The sequence below is a fragment of the Corvus brachyrhynchos genome, unplaced genomic scaffold, assembly GCF_000691975.1.
Source record: "Corvus brachyrhynchos isolate BGI_N302 unplaced genomic scaffold, ASM69197v1 scaffold142, whole genome shotgun sequence".
In the NCBI taxonomy this organism is placed as follows: domain Eukaryota; kingdom Metazoa; phylum Chordata; class Aves; order Passeriformes; family Corvidae; genus Corvus; species Corvus brachyrhynchos.
The window spans coordinates 2167324-2184638 of record NW_008237226.1 but is presented as its reverse complement, the minus strand read 5'-3'; the positions used below and the strand labels follow the sequence as shown (position 1 = coordinate 2184638).

At 37.8% G+C, this 17315-nt stretch overlaps 1 long non-coding RNA gene across 1 annotated transcript; it reads left to right on the top strand.

Moving 5' to 3' along the window:
* Positions 1-6: 6 nt before the first annotated feature.
* Positions 7-8403, top strand: LOC108445439. Its single transcript, XR_001860290.1, has 3 exons — positions 7-2442; positions 3738-3785; positions 8374-8403. It is a non-coding gene; the product is annotated as an uncharacterized LOC108445439 (long non-coding RNA).
* Positions 8404-17315: the final 8912 nt, after the last annotated feature.

The window sequence follows — 17315 nt, the reverse complement described above, 5'->3', positions numbered from 1 at the left end:
CCTGCCTCTGGCTGCGCTTCCACTTGTCCCCCGCATCCCCTCACCCCCCTTCCCCTCCGCTGTCCCGGGGGCTGTCCCGGGCAGGGGACGTGAACGCCACGGACACTCGGCATCCAGGCGCGGTGCCGGGAAGCTGCCGGGCTGCCTGGACACCCCGCGGCTTGTGCCTGGGCTTGTCTCCATCGTCCCCCCTGAAACCGCGTGAATTTAGGTGCATGGTGTCATTTACCACCTGAATGATTTACACAGAATCTCAGGTGTGAACATCTTTTACCACTAAATCGCTGGAACAGGTTGTTCCTCTCCCCTTCTGCAAGACAGAGGTGCGAGGTACCTCGAACCCACTTGTGCAGACTCAGTTTCTTCTCATCAGGTCACAAGTATTGTCTCTGCTCTGCTGCTTGCTAAGTCGATAAAATAAATCAATAAATCACACGGCCTTAGTAGTCACCTGCAGATCATTCATTTCTTCGAAGTAGATTGCTTTAAACTGTAGATAGGAATTGTTTCAGTTTTTTCACTTAATCTCCTAAAAGCATATGCGTTCAGTTATTTAGTGAATGAAACCGATAAGCCACAATCATTCTAATTTTAGCCCCTCAAGAGCTTTTTTCTATGAACCTAATGTAAATAAAAGGAAAATCTCACACAATCCACCAAACTGACAAAGAGAACGTGACAAATCAAATGGTTTTTGACTGTTTATGTAAAATAGTGTTATGTAAAATAGTGTTGTACAGTCCTAGTCTACAGCATTGTATGCAGTGTTTCACATACCATATTGTTTTATTACATGTGTGTATATGTACATGTACACAAATCGTCAAATATATTATTATGTATTTTATTAATAAATACACAATGTTATAAAGAAAACATAATACTTCTGAATTTGGAATAACCAAAAGTGGAACTAATGTATTAAGAACATCCATATGTTAGCCATCATACAATGTTTTGCAATGTAAAAAACTTTAAGGTGGGGGTCAGATTAACCTGTTAAAATCAACATGAGAAAAGAATGAAAGGACTTGTCTCTTTGCATAATGTCTAGTTGAGCTGTGGGACTTCTTTCCAAAGGGTGTTATGGATCATAGATTAAACAGTCCCATGAATCATGAATCCCATACAGATCAGGCTTTGAAGCCTGGGAGTAATACAGTGCCTGCAAAAGACCTCTGGAGGACTTTCCTGAAGCAAGAAATCACACTGTAAAGTGGAGTTTAAGAAATTATGATACCATACTGATAAAAAAAAGTTGTCCACGGTTAATTTGGTGGTGAAAAGCAGCTTTTACAATTTTCTCCTACAAGTCACAGAAGCTACAGGTATGTGAGTGACTTGGCATATATGTTTTGTTGACTGCAAGTTCTTCCTGAAATAATTCCTCTGCAAGCCTGTTAAAGATAAAAGTACTATCTTCACTTTGAATTTTGGTCTGCAGCTTAAGTTTCTGACTCTGCACTGAATACGTATCTGGAAGTAAAGACAAGCACCTTTTCTCTTTGGCAATGAAATGAACTTCCAAAACCTTTGCTTCTCTATGATGCAGCTGTTGTTTCTCAGAATAGAAACAGAATGAGAATTTACGTCTCATCTCAACAACTTGCATAGACGTCTCTTCCATTGTGAAGAGACATGAAATGTCCTTTGCTCCACGAGGCTGCTGATGTTCTGTTACAAGGTAAGGGAGAGGGTGCAAAAGGCCTGGGCCATGTGCGTACCCTGGAGATGCATGATGGTGTATTGCGGCCATGTGGGCAGACTGGCCATGTCACCGGCACAGGAGGTTCAGCACAAGCTGAAACGATGCAAGTGTTTTGTCATAGACTTAAGGGACAGTACTTTCCTCCTCAAACTTACAGAGTCTTCCACAGTTTGTTTACTAATATTGTACAAAAGGGAAATTATTTGCCCCAGAGTAGAGTGCACAGTATTCATTTTGTCCTGCTGAGGAGGATGATGTGCTCAATAGACCATGCTGTGAAAAGTAGAAGTCATTTTAGGCTCCCTTCACTTTGAAAACTCAGGGGAATAGTTACTATGACCACCAATCTAATTTATAAATAATCTGTAGGACACAAGCCTGAGAAAATGAGATTAAGGGTTGTCAAATTGAACAGTTAGTTATTAATTATATCACTCCCTGAACATTCCCCAAAGTCTCTGGAGATGCAGCACCTTCTTCTCTTTCATCACAGGTCATGTAGAAATACGAGCCTTAACTATTAGTATTTCATCTGGGTCCAATCCTTCACTACCTTAGATCTCATAAAGTAATTTTCAGCTGAGAACATACTACCTTTCAGAACATTATGCTTTCTTTGCAGAAGTGTTAGTGACTTTTCAAGATGCAAGGAAGTTGAGAAGCAGGCCAGCTGTCACTAAGAGATGATTATTAGAATAATGAAATGAGAATCTCCAGTTCATCTGTCCTCTCAGGTTACAAACAGCATTTCCTAATTATTCTTTGTAGGGATTGTCCTTATTGCACAATGCAGTGTCTAAATGAAATACCCAGCCTAGATCTAAGGATGCTAGTTCTGATACAAATATACTCTGAATATCAGTACTATATTAATGCAGTCATATTAATTTTAATGGTTGAGCTAAGTCATGTTTTTTTGCAGCATTAGACAGTACTGTATAGACATACCCATAAAACCTTGTCTGCATTGTGAATTTTATTTAAATTGTAATTCAAGTATTGCTCCTAATCTGAGTTCCACCTGCACACAGAGTCCATTATATAGATATTCCCTGCTGTATAGGTAAAAACTACAGTTAGCATGATTTGCCAGCTGCTAACCTAAGCATCCCTCACTGTGGATACGGGCTAGATCTGCTTAAGGGCCCCAGTCCTAAAATGTTTTCCACATTCCCTTTGCTGTGCCTAGAAAGAAAAAAGACATCCTTCCCCATTCCTCCAGATATGAGAAAACTCCAAGAGTGCAAAGCATCTTCTGGCACTACACCTCTAGAAATTTTACCTTCACAATCAAACAAGAACAGGAGGTGTGTAGACACACAGCTTGAGTACTGTTTCACAGTCTGATTATTTTCGCTTAACACATTTTCCAATGTAGAAGAACCCAAATTAACCCTACAGTAAAAACATATGCTAATACCAAGGTGATTTTTACAGGTGGTCTTCCCCACAGTAGAGAGGGAGGGAAGGATGTGGGGGAAATCAACATCCTGGCAAGACAATTCAGGTATAAAAACACACAGTGAGGTTCCTGACATATAACAGAAAGGTCTTAGTAGCTTTATGGTATATTCAGACATAAAGGAAAATTTAAAGCTGTAAATTAAGTCCTGGCAATATATGCAGATCTTTGGACTATAATGGCCCAAACTACATTTCCCTCCACTTTCAGTTTCCCTAACGCATACATCCAGCCTCTCACTCCTCTCCATTCTAGTGGTCCATAGCTACAGGTAATTCCTCTGCATTCATATGAAAAGGGAACTCCTGCCCCACCGAAATGAATGACACTTTTTGAGGTTGACAAAATCAGAGTTTCTTTAGAAACTTTCAACTGTGTTGATGTATGCTAACAAGCCTTAAATGTATGACTGCATTAGTTGTCCTGTTATTCTACTTAAATAAATCATCTAATATCCCAAAAGAGTCACAATTATTTGAAAGTGAGACCTATATATTAGAAATAGTCAACATTTCTGTGGATCACATGAATAAATTTTATTCTGAATGTTTTATTTGTTTTTCTTAGGGAACCATATATTTTGGGGAACATCCTGGTGAATGTGAAAAATACAAGGTAAGCTGGTCTGCATAAAGCTTTGTTTTGCTTTCAGTGAAATGGCAACTTCAAACCTCTGTTCTTTTTTCCCTGAATCTTAAAATACAACAATTATATTTTTTCCTGAAATAAGTTATAGAAAAGCCTTCATTTTATCTGTCTTTATTTCACTAATTAATTTAGGATATTTTAGTCCTTTCCTATTTTATTCCACTTGAAGTAAACATAATACTGCTTATCCAAACATTTTTAATCCCAGACTGACTATTTTAATCTAAATAGTTGTTATATTTGTCTTGCAAATCACTTATGTAAGCAGCTTTCTGTTACAGAGAAGTTGAATCTGTCAAAGTTTATACACTTATACCATTGATGGTTAAGTTACTCTACTCTCTAGTCCGTGCAGAATCAATGACACTGTTTTACTTTGGATGGAGCTTTTTGGGATGTCTTAAGTGCTGAACAGTCACTTTATAGTCTACAGCTTGCTATTAATTTTGCAGCCAGCAAATACAGCAGGCTTCATGGTGATGAAACCAAAGTGTGTGTGTATACATCAGTGAAGAGCAGTAAATCATGCCCTACTTTCCCTATAGGCTCGTGCATCACTGGTTTTAAGTCATATAGTTGAACAAGAATCTCATTCTCACTCATAATTCATCCTTACTCCAACTTTACATAGATCCACCTTTTATGTGACATTCAGCAACCCCTCTGTATTACTTTCTCTGTCACTAAAAAAACAATATAATGTTTCCTTTGGAGTTATTGTGAGAACGACTCAATACTGTAACTACAGTCATAGAGAAGAATGCTAAGTATTACTAGCTCTGGGATATCGGGAAAACTGCTGATTTCATAATCCGTTAAAAATATGCAATAAATCTATTATTTTCAGAAGGTTGCTGGACATGCCATTCACTTAAATTCATAGATCAGTAACGTGAATAGGCCATTAACCCTATAATAACAAGAGCTCAGTATTTCCAGAGTATGTGTCCAATGATGTAAATATATCTTCCATTTTCTATTCAGAAATAGTATTCACTGGTTTCTTCTTATTGTTAGCTATAATCTCCACCTATATTAGGATGGATATAGAAAGAATAATGACAAGTAGCCACTGTTATGAAAATTATATAGCAGAACACCGATTCTATTTTAGCAGCAAATCCTTTTTTTCAGGCAGATGATATATGGAAGAGATGAAGGTGTAGCAGTGTTTTCATACACTTGCCAATTTATTATGTTTGCATAAATATTTAATACATCAATCTCTTTCTAGAGGAACAATATGGTTTGCATTTCAAATCTTGTAGTTTTGTTAGATTTTCTTTCAGCTAAATCCTATCAAAACTTCAATTATATACTAGACATCCACAAGACAGGTGATTCATGTGTTTTGTTGCTTGTTGATGGTCATCAGACTGATATCCTGAGGCTAGCACTGTATGTGCTAGTGCCCTTAAAATCTAAAAGGTGAGTAAAGTTACTGCATTTTTATTATGAGGGATCAGAATTGAATATTAACTGAAGAACTGATATCTTGAAATTATTTTAGAAGAATGTAAAGAGAGAAAATACTGCCTAAACTCTCCATAGTTACCCATGATATCCACATCCAGAGAGGCTGGCAGCATATGTTTCAGCCACAGATACATTAGTTTCAATAACTAAGGTAACCACAGCTGTCAATCCCTTTTCCAACTCATACTCATTTAATTCAAAGAATGCTCCAAGGACAACTGTAATGAAGCAGCCTAGAAACAGGAGAGGACGCTCATTGCAAAGGAATGATGAAGGCAGCTTCCATCATGTGGTTATTTCCATTCTCAGAGTAAGACATCTTCTTTCTCCCAGTACTGTCTGCAAAGGTATTTTATCTTACACTGCCACAAGTAACATGTACACTCGCACCTGCTGTGTGCTAATGGACACAACACCTCAGTGATACCCACAGACAATGGCAGCTGGGCAAGTTAGTATCACCCTTTTTGTCTGGTTCTAGCACTGCCCTGAGTCACCCAGAGACTGTCAGCACATATGTGTTACTATTTAATCTGGCTGCATCTTCAGCCTTTGAAGCCTATCAATTGGCGTAAGATCATGTACAGTTTACAAAGGACTCTCAGGTCACATTTGTCAGGAGAAAAACTCACACTGCTTTTTCCAAAGTGAAAGAGAATTCCCTTTTTCTTGGGAAAAGAGGGTCAAGGAGGAATTGTGAGATGTCACACAAGTTTGATAAAAATCACTGATCTGGGAGCTCTGTGCATTCTGATCATAAGAAGTAAGTGACAAGTAACTACAGCTATTTTCTCTGTGTAGAGGACTACTGAGTATGGTAGTTCTCTAAGCCATTCCAGATAAAAAAATTATAAGGAGAAAGCAACTCTTGCATAACTTGAGGAGAAATAAATGGATATAATTTCTGATGAACTTCCAGCAATAAAATACATTTTAACATATATTTTATATAAATATATATGTATGTTACATATGGATTATTTTTATAGATATATAACTGTGTCTAGTGTCCATCTATTAATGGAATACTACAGATATTTAAATGCTTTAAATGTCAACACCTGTCCCAATTTATTTACTGTGCTGTTTTTCCCCACTTCAGCAAAGTGACAATTTATTCTATTATTTTAGGGAGTTCAGTGACAGGGAAGTGATTTAGCAGTCCTCAGCAAAGCAGTACAGAACCTGAGTCTGAGCTGTTCACACCCATTAAACCACTGTAATACCTAAGCTATCTCAGATCTTCATGTTTCCATGGAAGTATTTATTATGCACTGCCACAAGAACACCCCGTTAGTTCTGTATATATCCTGTTACCAGCATTTCATCATCTATCCACATTAATACTTCAGCAAGCAACCTTTAAAAAGGCTTTTCAAAGGAAGATATGAAAGGTGCAGGAGAAATTTCAAGCTGGCAGTAGCATTTGTCAGCTGGAATCCTTTGGAATTCAGGAGTCCCTCATGTTATTAGGTGTCTATGAAGCAATAGTACTTTTTAAGACTGACACCTACATACTTTCTCTAAAATAGACAAATATACTAAGAAGTTTTGGAGTGTATCATGTCCTAGTTTTGTTCCTTTATAGGTCTAAGTATTTCAAGAATTCTGTAAAATCCATTCAAGTCGTAGCAAAATTTCTTTCTACCTTAAAGAAAGTGGCTAATACTGTTGTAATCACATGAATTGCACTGATAATAATAACAGAGAAAGGAAATATGCAGTAAAATCAAAAGGTGAAGTTCACTCCTTAGTAAAAAGCAAGCACTTTAGAAAAGAATTTTACATCTCCTACCACCCCCATGGTATCTCCTAAACTGTCTCATGGGCTTACTGGCATCTGCAGAGGTATGGATATTACCTGATTTCTCCAAAGTATGGTATCTAGCAACTTGCTTATGACCAAAAATGTCAGAATTTTCTGTGCAGAAATAAAATAGATGTTTGTTTCAAATATAAATTCAGTCTCTATTTTTGCAGTCATTTGGTGTTCTAATTATAACAGTCTAATTTGTAAACAACACATGCTGAGGTTTGGCAGTGAATTTCTGATGAAACACAGAGTACAAATTTTAATTACATACAGTTCTAATACAGTGAGCACTGCAGCATTTCTGTCATCTTTGAAATGGTAACAAAATGTAAAAAAAAGTTTTTTGAAATATGAGCATGAAGGTAATGAGATCAATAAATGTCAGCTAGAAAAAGTAATCACAACTCTAGAGACTCACTAACCTTTCTACAAATTCCAGAAATAATAGACTAGCCTGGATGAAGAATCTTTAACAATGGGAAACAGATACCATTGTAAGGGGGAAGCGAGCCAAAGACTGCTGAATAATACCAGAAGCATTGCCTTTTAAGTAAAGAGAAAAACAATTTTTGCTTTTCCTCTTGTGATCCTCACCAATACACTTTCCTTTGCACCTTCTGATTTTGAGAGTGACTTACAATACAAACACACGTGTAAACCCAGAGTATAAATATGAAGTATGGCATAAAGTGCAGTAAGGGGTAGTGGTTTTCCAAACTGATGGCCTGGTCCTTCTCTTGGGCAGACAGGAATGTTACAACATTCGCTGACCTCCATGTAAATTCCAGATACTTAACATGCCAAAGATTTGGTTGTGTATGGTTTCTAGATACAATTTATGCAAACCCAGAGCTTAAGCATGAATTAATACAAGACAAGAAATTTTGTGTACTATGTTTTAATGCCCCTTGGTAGAATCTAACTTCTGAAAGAGAAAACATATTTCATGTGTGAAAGATTAAGTAATATTTGAAAGGATAATATTGGGTCTTTTTAACTAAAAGTACAAGAGGCATTGAACCTGAGGTGAAAATGGAAGAGAATAAAATACTTTATTAAATCCATCCAGATGGGGAATTTTTTTATTTTTGGATGAGGCATACAATTTTCCTGAAAACATAATAATATTTTATGAAGGATTTGCAAAATGTACTAAGGACTTATGCATATAACAAACATATTTTAGGAAAATTGACTTTAAAAAAGAGGGGTAGAGATAACATGGAAAGCAATTCTTATTTTATCATTACTTTTTTTTCTCCCCAGCATTGACTGAACATCTTTGGATGTGGATATCAAAAAAGGATGGGCTGAGATTGGGATCCAGTCATTAGAGACCACTCAGTGTTTGCAGGCAAATGTGTGCCATTCTTTAAATAATGATTTTCAAATAGTAACACTGATGCAAAACCAGCTGGAGGTACCAGCAGTTTACATGTCATCATTCAGGTGCTAATCTGAAGCAATAAATGCAAAAGGGCTCCATAAAGAACATACAAAGTATTTCAATGTCAACATTAACTTTTATGATCAATAGTTTCTACTTTCTATCATTCTGTATGTCCTGTTGAAATTAAAGGAACTGAAGAGCTAAAGAGCTTTGAAATTCTGTCTCACTACACACACATTTTCTTCTTTGTTTTGCTTCAAACCACTCTTTGGAGTCTGATTGTTCACTTCTGTACGTGTGCAAATAACCTTTTTTATGCATAACATTTTACGTATATACACATGTATGTAGTATTTTCCATATTTATGTGTGTTTATATAACATTTTGCAGGACTGGAGTTCCTGGAGGGAAGTAGCTCTGCTGCTAGTGTATAACCCAATATAAAGTAGCAGATGCCTATGATGACAGCCTTTTATTTTTTTTTCTCAGCACAGAGCTAAAGAAATGTGTATTATGAAAGCTGGTTATTGAGGGCCACTCCAGGAGCATAAACTGGATTTCAAGTCAGTTTTGTTGAACAGGGCTTACCTTAAGTGTACTGCAGCACCAGGAACGTGGAAACGCAAGAAGGGAAGGACAGGAGTTTCCCTGCTCCAGCCACCCACGGCTGTGGGAGCAGCTGTGAATATGTGGGTGTCCATCAGATGCCTCACAAGTGTGTGTAGCTTTGGAAGTTGGTACTATGTTAAGAGACCATGCATGTGTGTAATGACATAGGAGCAGCCCAAAGCCAACAGCAGTTGCTGGAAACACGTTGAATCCAGGTAAGGAAGAAGGTTTCAGCCTTCAGAAAAACAGGCAGGTTATGTTGTGTTTTCCATTCCATCACCCCACAAAGCCAAAACTCACATAGGAGCTGTGTACAGGGGGACCATGGTATGCAGCTATGAATAAGAAGCTATGTTTAAGGATAAAGATCTTTCCAGCCTGTGATTTTAAATGAAATAAATTTCAGTCAAACCAATTTTTGCCTGTAAAGGCTTTGCTGTGGCACACCCTTCCCTTTACAGGATGGCTCAGAGCAGGCTAAAGTAAAGCAGAGTGCAGAAAGCTGCAGAAGTATCCTGCAGGTGACAGGGCAGCAGAATGGCAGATGAAACTCAGTGCCAATAAACACAAAACAATATGTAGAGGGGAAAATAAATCAAAGTACACATCCAAGATGTTGGTTAATCACCTACTGCCGTGCTGGGAAGCAATGTTAAGGTGTCTGGATAGGGTTAAACAAAAATGCCAGCTCATTGCACAGTAACAGTCAAAAATGCCAGTCAAATGTTAGAAACTGCAAGGAAAGCATTGAAGAACAAAACAGAAAACATTTCAACACATTCTTCTCTAAAAGCAAAGGGGAACTAGGCTGGGACTGGAGAAGCATGAATGGTGCATGAGCTGAAATGTGGAGTGCTTTTTCCAATTTCTCAGTACAAAGAAGTATAACAAAAACATTTTGAGGAAGCAAGCTTAAATTAAACAATAGAAACATTTCTTTGCACAATCCATTATCATCCACCATTATGAATTAATTGCTACAGGAGGTTTGTCAGCAAAAAATATAAATGGAGTCAGTTCCTTTCCTGCTATTGAAGAGGCAAGGTTGAAATGCACATATCAAATTAAGAGGCTCCTAAACTACTGATTTGCTAGAGACAGTAGCTCATAGAAGAGCAGAGATAATTTTAAATGTTCTTGGTTTATGGTACTTTTCACTGATGACCACTGTCAGAGAGAAAATACTGGACATCACAGCACAGAAGTTTTTGTGTTCTTAAATTAATATGCGTTTATAATTTCTGGTCCAAATCATGTGCTACTCCTGTGAACATTGGTTTGAATTGCCATTCAAGTGGCTTTGACAGACTGACAACAGAATCTGACAGAAATCCCATGAAGTTCAACAGTGACAAAAGCAGCCAGTACACAGTAATCCCATCCAAGAGCACAGACTGGAAACCGACAGGCTGAAAAGGAGCTCTGCAGAAAAAGACCTGGAGGTCCTGGGGAAGAGAGCTGCATTGAGTCAGCAGTGTGTCCCTGTGGCGATGAAGACTACCAGCATACTCCTCTCTGAGCAAGACTGTAGGCAATAGATCAATGGATGTGATTAATTCTGTCTATTCTTCTCTTGTGAGACCACACTGAGTACTGTGCCCAGTTTTGAACTTCCCAGAATAAGCAAGAATTTAATATACTGGGGTAAATCCACAGCAGTTACTGGACTGTAGCACACTGGGCACAATGAGAGGGTGAGGGCACTGGGTAGGATGACTCTAATTATCGGGAGCTGTCCTGTAAAACAGGGCACTGCTGTGATAGCACAGTACAAAGCGGGAGGAATTTCGTATTTGGCATCCAGCTGACGCCTGCTAAATGTCTCACTTTCTGCATTCACAGCACACAGTATCTTAGTGTCAGAAAACAAGAAAAAACAATGGAAACAAAGTAGAAAGAGTAAATTAGACTTTGATCTGATAGCCCAGTGCAGGTGTCTGAGCTATGCTCAGTGGCTTTCAAATGTGCAGATAGGACCAGTGATTAGCTAAGTTTTGGATAGTCACGAAGGATCTCTTCTTGAACTTGAAAAACATTTCTCTTTTCATATTAGATTTGTCCAAGTTATACAATTAAACTTTAAACCCAAAATACAGACACTACACACACATGCTCATTCACACTCATAGTCAACTGTGGCAGTGGAAAACTTCTGCTTTGATATATCTTCAGGAAACAAACCCTTTACAATTGCACCAGAATTATGGTAATTGGAAGTTTCCTCTGTGGCAGGTATTTATAAACAATTAAAATTCTCGATGCCTAATTACAGCTATTCACTGAAAGCATTAGTTCACAGAGGTACAGTACCTCCCTCATTCCTTAGGGAGGTAAAGTTCCCCTGCTGTTGCCTGTAAGACACAGGGTTTCTGCAAGGAGTACTGTCTCACATGGCATGCCACGTGGAGGTAAAGAGACATCATACTAAAACTCTCTGAAGGACCTGGAGCCAAGATCCAGTCTGGATAGATCTATATTACAGTGATGTTTTCAGAGGTACTTCCTGGCATTTAGAAGTAAAGAAGATCTGTTTCTCCAGTTTACCACAAGATGGAAGTGCTGTCACTCAGAATCGTTCATTAAGGAATCAGGAAAATGGTGGGTGTTGTACAACAGGCACTGTAAAATTTTATGGACATATTTAAGAAAGTAATAAAAAATAATGGTATGCAACTGTGACATAGTATATTATTAATTTATTTTAAGCCAACTGTGTAATGACATAGCCAACCATCTTTGAACCAGTGTTATTTCAAAATGCAGAAGCTTCACATTTGCATTTGAATTACTGAAAGCTGAAGATACTGTTTTGAATCGCATATCTGTTGGAAGTGGAGATGTCTGATAATATTCTCCAAAAGCATACAAAGTGATGGTTGCCAGAGTCAGATGGGTAATCTTCTGTAACTTACTACCAACAAAAATAAATGATAAAGCATGTTTTTGTCTGTAACAAATACAGGTCTGGCTGTTCTCAGAGGCATTCACTCTGACCTCCCTCAGAAAACCCAGGAGGGTATTTGCCACCAAAAGGCTTTAAAATTCTTATTAAGTCATGTTTATAGTATTGTTCACTTTTTTGATGCTAAAGCAGAGACAAATGAGGGAGCCCTCATTTGGAGTTTTTGCATGAACCTAGCAGACCATGGACATGAGCTCTTCCTCTCTGCCAAAAGCTCAAAAGCTTTATCCCTTGAGTCTGCATGGATAGGTTCTTATCCTGTGCTCTCTTATTTAAAACTTCAAAGGAAAAAGGCTTTTTTTTTTTTGTCTGCAGCTTCATTTTTTTCCCCTCACATCTTCTTTGCTACTGATTATTTTGCTGTTTTGAGGAGAATTTGAAACATAAGTGAAATTGGTTTACCTTACTTTGCAATAAGACGGACATGGAAATAATCAGAAAGGAGAGACTGTGAAGAACTGGATGCACTGGATGTTCAGTGATGCTATGTTTCCATTGAACAAGTTCGATAACACGGAGACGTGAAAATCTCTTTAGGTGTACTGTTAAGCCATGGACAAACACCCTGTCTAGGACCCACTCTGCAAAACCTGACTTCATCTGCACATCACTCCTTTGCTGCTTGGAGCCACCATCTAGTGGCTGCATGGTTTGTGTAACCACAGTTTACTTGGGTTTAGTCAGATTAATATAAACAGATCCCAAGGTCTGAAAACATGTAGAAAGCTCCCTAATGTAAAATAAATTATACTACATAGAAAGACAAGCCAGAGGAACAGTAAGAATGTGAGGAGGACCTGGGTCACAGTTGTAGACAGTATCTCAAGACAGAACAATTACTGCATGTCTTCACTGGTGAGGGTGAATTAAATTTGAAGTTCATAACATAGTTCTCATTTTACATGAAACAGTGGATGCTGAAAGTCTGTAGAAAACAAGTATACATAAGAAACTGACATCCTATTTTATATATCATTTTAGACCTGTTTTAGGATCGACATTATCTTTAATTTTCAATTATTTTGTCAAAATGTGAGGTAAATTGCCAGATGGATAGCTGAAAAAAGTCACATTTAGGGAATAAAAAAAGGGAAAATATATCAGAGATTTCAGCTGTAACACATCTAATTCAAATGACAGATTGTTGGTAAGCAAGCTTATGAGTTAATTCATACCACAAATACTTTGATTTAATTTCTCCTAATTCCAAAAAATTCCAGAGAAGACACTAAATCCAGGAAGATTCAATGAGTTTCTAAATTAAATTCTGCATAGGTCATTGCTGTCAGAACAAAATATTCAAATCAAAATGTGTCCTGCCTTGGCATGGGACCTGGACTAGAAAATATCCAGAGGTCACTTGCAACCCTAACTGTCCTGTGATTCTGTGTTCTGACATATTGAATAATTTTTCAGTCTACAAATATTTGTAACATAACTTCATCAAGCTGAATCTGTATTTATTCGTTTTTTAAAATGTTTCCAAAAAATAATCAAACTTAGCCAGACAAGTTTATAAGTGCTTCTAGTCTCTAAACTTACAAACCACAGTTAACAGCAAAAGGAACATATATTGAAAATACATTAACATTGTAGGCCATGTAATTATCTAATTATAAGAGGCCATTCTTCATCATAGGTGATTTTTATACACAACATTTTCAAGATTGCTGCTTGTTTTTAAGAAAGTAGTTGGCAGAGATCTTTTTATGTTGTTTAGAAGGAAGCACAAAACATAACACTGATTTTTGATGGGCAGATGTTTGCTGTAGTTCCTCATCTGAAACTGCTAGCAAAAAAATGTATTTATAGTAGCAAAGAAGGACATGTTTTGTGTCAGAAGAAATCTGTGGCAAAGGCAAAGATGCCACTTGTTCAGGTGCTGAATACAACCTCTGTGTCTCCCCAAAACTCTTCTTGGTACACGCAGATGCCCTTTACCATTGAACTGTTGAAGAGGCTCAAGAAGACCACTCATGCAGCAGCATGACCTGAAAAAAGTTAATACTTTTGTGTTCTGCAACTGAGTGGTCAACAAACATACATGTGTTTGGTTACAGACATTGCGAGTAGTTCATTAATCCAGTCACTTGGGAATTATAAATTCCTTGGTCATAAGTGTGGGCACAGGTATCTAGTTGAGAGTAAGACTATTATGGCTTGATTGTTCCCATTAAATAGATACCATGTGTTCTTTACATCTAGATTTCCATTCATTCTAAATTAAGGGTTATTTCTGAATTGAGGGTTATATTACTTAAATTCTACTGATAAAGATAAATGCTATACAATTAGGGGAAGACAAGCCCTTCAGATTTATTTATATCCTACCTAATGCAAATGTGAAGGTTCTTCTATTCCACATAAATATGCAATCACTTCCTTGAAACTTGCTAAGCTGTCTGCATCAGCAGTTTCTCATGAGTTATACAACTTGCTTGTCTTCGAAAAAAATGCACAGCCTCCCCCTCACCATCAAAAAAACCCCACACTAATATAAATTGCAGCTCCTGGCAGCCACAGGTGAGCATCAAACAATGCAAGCTACATAATTACTAGTTTTGATGATTGAAGAGGTGAGCAAAATCCTAATGTTCTTTCCCATTTTTATGCAGTTTTCAATAGAAGTTCCTATACACTTAATCCTAAAAGGGCTTGAGGAAGAATGAAGCAGGAGGAATCAACATAGGTCCACTTTTAGGCAAGTGAAAAAGACTGGGTAGGAAGTCGAAGCAGCAGCCTTTCTATAAATTGCTTTTCAGACTTTAATTGTCCAAAACAAAAGATTTCATTTTTTTGGGGATGCTGTATCTTTTTAAAATTAATTTTGTCCAAAGCAAAACAAGTCTTTTTTTTTGTCTTTTGTTTTTTGTGGGGGGAAGATGGAAGGCGAAGGGAGGTCAAATTTCAGTAACATATATTATACATTTATTATTTTTTTAAATATGTATAACCTTTCTGTTGAAAATATATTTGTGATATTCCACAGAAATTTTTGTACTGTGTTGTCCAGCTGAAGTTATTTCACCAGCTGTAATCCAAAATGGAATTATAGATCCTGTAGATTTCTTTTATTGATTTCTTTTTTATTACTGCTACACATTTATAGTAACTTGAGACACAGTTTAAAATATCGTGCCACTGATATTTTTCTTAGTTTTTAAAGGTCAAGAGATTTATTTCTTCATCTGTAGGTAGTATAAAAGTCTTTTCTTTGCCACAGCTCTGAAAGAATAGGATTTAGGTATCATCCTTTTATTCTGATGCATCACTGGAAAAGATACAGCATCCTTCTTACATTTTACTTAACTGGGATAAGAAAGATCTGGTACTTTTGTCTGAATTCTGTTTCAGTTACATGCCTCAGTTTCCCCACAAAGCATGCTCAGAGTCCTGTCTCCCTTCTGTCAGCCCTAAGATGTTCCACAGAATCTGTTTGGACATTTAAAGACTCAGGAGGGTGGCTTGTTTTGTCTTGAAACTGTTCTTGTTATGTTTATCCAGTTGTTTTCATTCTCCTTTTATTAAAATAAAACGGGTGAGGTGTTGGGGTCCCTCCCCTGCCGTGTAGCCCTGGGAGAGGGGCCCTGAGGGCACAGACACGGGGCTTCCCTGTCCCTGCTCAGCCTCGTTCCCATTGGTTGGTTTGTGTTCCCTGCGCGGGCAGAAGGACCCTTGGTCCCGTGACTGGAACAGTTCCTGGGCAGAGCCCCGGCCATGCGGCTGGAGAAATAAACATCTCTGAAACAGCTAGCAAGAATCTGTCTGTCCATATATTTCCTTTCCATGGGACTCCTGGTTTGGTATATGTATGTTGCAGGATCCCCACTGCAACAGTTATAGTAGAGAAATATCACTTAGAATTAATATGGGAATAGAGTCAACATGAGACCAGCATTTGGTTTTCAGAAAATTCTGTTCATTCCTATGAAATAAATAAAAGTATTGGTTCAAAGTCAACATGGGAAATAATTCAAGAATGATTTTGGCTTAGTAAACTCTTTGAAAGTTTGTTAGAATTCTGTGTCTGAAATCCAGAGACCGATATTAAAATTACTTATTGAAGAAGCAAGATGAGATCTAAAGAGTATGAGGTTACCAAGGAATAATGCAGAACACATCTCAAGACCTCTTTGTCCCAGAGCTACAGCTGAGAGCAGCCAGAAAAGCAGAGCACAGACCTCTGGCACTGCCCCTGTGGAAACATCAATAAGCTGCACATAACTCCAAGGGAAGGTGCCATGGGCCTCTTGAGCTCACCTACTGCAAATGAAGGAATCTCAAGATACTCTTTGAAGACCAATTGTTGCAAACCTTAATATAATTAGCATTTATGCAACTCATTTGGCAAAAATATGCTACGTACCGTTCCAAGAACACAGAGCATGATTGTTTTTAAGGCTTATATAATTTTAGTGTTAGTTAAAGAAATATTTTAGCACAAAACCAACTGTGTATTGCTACAGTTTTGCTTTGGCACATGAGCTAAGCCTTAAAGCAATTATCAAGATGACCAAAGCCCTTGTCAAGAACAGGATGCTACTGTGTTAGGCAGCTCAACAGCTGTTTGATTGTGCAGGTTAGATCTCTGCTTTACTCAAATTGACAGTAAAGTATCATTATGCAGTGGATATGGATTTATTTACACTTTATGATGAGCTTTTAAAATTGAGTGGTTGTTCACAGTATGCAGGAGTATTTTGTATTTTGAGTATTTAAAAGGGAGTGTGCTAATAAAGATGAGAGGTTTAGAGAGTTGTGGGGTTTTTTTCCTGAAATGGAAGAAGTTCTGTTGCAGAAATAGTTCTGCCTTATTGAATTACAAGATACCATCCTGATTTAAATTAAGGAACAATGTCAGGAAGTCTTCTGCCTGAACAAGTCATGCAGTATTAGTGGTACCACAGGAGAGTTTTTAATTTGTGTGTTACGTCATTAGGATATGGTGGTTTCAGCTGGGATAGAGTTAATTTTCTTCACAGTGGCTGATAAAGGGCTGTGTTTTGGATTTGTGCTGAACACAGGGTTGATAACAGAGACATGTTTTTGTTGTTGCCGATCAGGGCTTACACAGAGCCAAGGCCTTTTCTGCTTTTCATACTGCCACAAAGGCAGTGGAGCTGGGGTTGCATGGGAGGCTGGAGGAGACACAGCTGGGACAGGTGACCCAAAGTGACCAAAGAGATATTCCAGACCCTATGGCATCATGCTCAGGATATAAAGTTTGGGGCAGAAGGTGGAAGGGG